Source organism: Alligator sinensis, unplaced genomic scaffold (assembly GCF_000455745.1).
Source record: "Alligator sinensis unplaced genomic scaffold, ASM45574v1 scaffold366_1, whole genome shotgun sequence".
NCBI lineage: Eukaryota > Metazoa > Chordata > Crocodylia > Alligatoridae > Alligator > Alligator sinensis.
In genome coordinates this window covers 4,566,615-4,569,873 of record NW_005841851.1, presented here as the reverse complement: position 1 = coordinate 4,569,873, position 3,259 = coordinate 4,566,615, and the positions used below count along the sequence as shown (strand labels likewise).

At 45.3% G+C, this 3,259-nt stretch overlaps 1 protein-coding gene across 16 annotated transcripts in view; it reads right to left on the bottom strand.

Moving 5' to 3' along the window:
• Positions 1 to 3,259, bottom strand: part of PRDM16 (PR/SET domain 16) — a 459,271-nt gene that overhangs the window by 450,778 nt on the left and 5,234 nt on the right. The window lies entirely within an intron of this gene.

Sequence of the window (3,259 nt, the reverse complement as noted above, 5' to 3'; positions counted from 1 at the left end):
GGCCAAAGAAAAGAGCACTGTCAGAACAACATGCAAAGAGAAGCCTGCCCTCCCTGCAGCAGTGGCTTTCAACCTGTGGTCCACAGACCCCTGGGGATCCGGAAACTGTGTCTAAGTGGTCTGCAAAAGATAACTATGATCAATCAGAAGTATGTGAATTGTAAGTGTGTGTATTCAAAGTGGTATGAACCTCCATTTGAAATTTTTTAGGGGCCTGCAAATAAATAAAATTTGAAAACCACTGCCCTACATGAACAGAGGCGGCCACCTACTCGTGTCCTACTCAGTGGACAATACCTATACACAAAGTGGGCATTATCCTGGTCCCCCTGTGCATCCTGGAAAGTACTTTTACTCTAGGTTTTTCTTGTAGATTAATATACAATTGTCCATGAGCAAAAAGGTCAGAATCCAGCCCCAATTAATTGTGTGGTGAAATCCACATAATGCCATTTTTGCAGGGAAATTTCTTCCTGAAGATCCGGATGACACAGATTAACTTACTCATGGCTATCTTCGTAAGTATGAGAAGGATGCGTTTTGAGGGTATCATGTTCCCACTTCATTTTTATTGCTTCTTTCCACCCCCCACCCCCTCAGTGAATGAAGAAGTAAGTGTCTGCCTTGTTGTGTGTTTACACACTGCCTAGCACAACAAGGCCCTGGCCTCCCAGCACTTCTGCAATGCAAACAACAATGAAGAGTTTGTGCATAGGTATCAGTGATGCACAGGAATTCAACAGGTTCATGCAAGGGGCAGTAAGATCGTGGGTGTTTTCTATCTCTGAGGCTCTGATCATGTCGCTTTTCCAAGACATATTTAAGATTAAACAATGATGCACTAGTTTTGGTGTGGAACACTGACTTGGTAAGCAGGACTAGACATGTATAAGGGCCATCAGAAAGGAGGAACCAGTTTGCTTGCACATATCCTTCAAGCAGCTTTATTTGACTTGCCATCAGGGTTTTTTTTTTTTGGGGGGGGGGGGGGGAGGGGGTTGTTTGGGTTTTTTTTAAAGAATGTGTATGGGTAACTCACCACCACCATGTTATCTTTTGAATATGTATATTTTGGAAGTGAGCAAAAGAAAAAAATAAATCTTGCTGGTTAGGGGTTTGATCCTGGCACATATTTCTCTGAAAAATTTGGGTCATGATTTCTTGGTGTGGACAATATTTTATACCAGCAGAGATGTGCTACAACAATTTACAGCAATGCTGGAATAGCCCCATTTCACAGGAATGAAGGGCTTCAGCCTACACAAATTGCTTCTTGCCTCCATGTATCACACACTATCACGTGTGGTTGCCTATCCACTACAAGGGAGCCTGAGAGCAAAAACACTTTCTTTTTCTGCAAAATGACTTTCCCTTATAGGAAGTTCAGTGTGACTAAAAAAAATTAAAAGGCAACTGTAAAAAGACTGTAACTTTTGCATTCAAAACACAGAACTGGAACTGGAGAGAGGTGGGTTCTCCTCCTGTTTGTCACCAACTGTATCTAGAAAGCCTTGTGCATGTGATTTCAATCCCTCCCCCCGACACCCCGTGCCTCAGTTTCCCTGCCTTAAAAGTGGAATTAATAGTACATTCTCCATCCTACAGGCAGGCTGCTGAGGCTTAACTCATTAATGTTTGCAAACTTCTTAAGGCCTCTGGATTTAAAGCACTATATTAAACATTACAGTGCTTTTATATAATATATAAGCCATAATAATAATAGTCATAATAACAATAATAATGCTTTTCGCTCAATAGGGTCTTTCCTTCTGAGGATCTCAGAGTGCTTTACAAACATTAATGAATGCAGCCATGCCATAGAGGGATATTGCCCTCTTAAACAGAAGATTCCCTTGTCATTTGCTCAAGGTATTTCACTTAACAATTGAGCCTATTTGTGCAGCCAACAGTGCAACCCATGCAGGCAGGTGTAACCTCTGTGCAGCAGGCAAGCCAGAGCATTCCTTTATCACCAGTCAGGGAATGGTTACATCCAACTAAGGAGCCGGGATATTATTACACTGAGCAACAGCTATGAATTACACTGCTCCTGTGTTGTGAAATCCTACCTTCTGCCTTGCATTTTGCCCAGAAGTGAGTGGAGATTTTATATATTTCAGGTATGCCTGCTTTTCTCCAGTTATGCCTGCTTTTCTCCAGTTAATGCCTTAGCATCTTATTTGTTTTCAAGTACTAAGTGTATTTTATTCCTGCACCAGGAGAGGGAAACAAATAGAAAACAAGGAAAAAGCAACTCCTATACCCTGCATCTTAACTTAAAGATTTTGTTTCATTAGATTTTTTTTGTCTGGAGGAGCCTTTATTTATATCCCCTTTCAGTCTCGATTATTTATATATCCTGTCCAAGCGTCTCTTTTTGCTCTGTATCTTTGGTTCAAGTGTTGCACTGTGGGTTCAATGCAAAACCTACAAGTAAGGAAGACACACGCGCAGATGAGATGAGGACAGGCTACGCAGAAACCAAATCAAATCCAGTGTTCAAAAGCACGTGCAACCACATTTTCGTGTGCCAGATACACGTATCCCGCAGTATCTGCATAGGACATGTGGGCTTTAACATACACCGGCAAAGGTTTGCTCTTGCCAACGCTGGGGGGTGAGGAATAAAGCATGATATAGCATGTCTACGGATGCGTGTATTTTACCCATGTATACATACAGATTTCACGTGCACTGCACTTGGCGAGAAGGGCTGGTTTGTGACTGTCCAGGTTATCCATGCGCACGGTGCAGATGGGGAGGGGAGGGCTGTCACATTCCCCACACCCCGTGCCAGGAGACCCACGTGGCTCCCCTCTTCCCCCAAGCCCCGCTCCCTCGAGCCCGGCCGCTCTGCGCCCAAGTTCAGCCGCGTCTCGACCTCCCGGATCAAGGCGGGCGGCGCTGGAAGTTGTCCCGGGACAGGCGGGCCCCGCGGGGCGGACGCTGACGCGCGCCCGGTGCATTTAAGGCTGGTGGAGAGGGTGTAAAAAATCCCACGGAAATGCTTCCAAAGCACGTTTAGTCCTGGTTAATATTTTTTTTTTTTTTTTTTTAGCTGAAGCGCTAATTACACCTCACCTTAATTACCAGCTCAGAACCCCGGAAGGATCCTAATTGCCTAATTGAATCCCACTAGGGAGCGGGGGCACAGCAGCCGGGGGGAGCAGGCGAGGACAGGCAGGGAGAGATCCCGAGTGGGGCAGCCCTGCCCCAGGGGCTCGGCACAGCCCTTGACCTCCTCCAGCTGCTGCCTCCG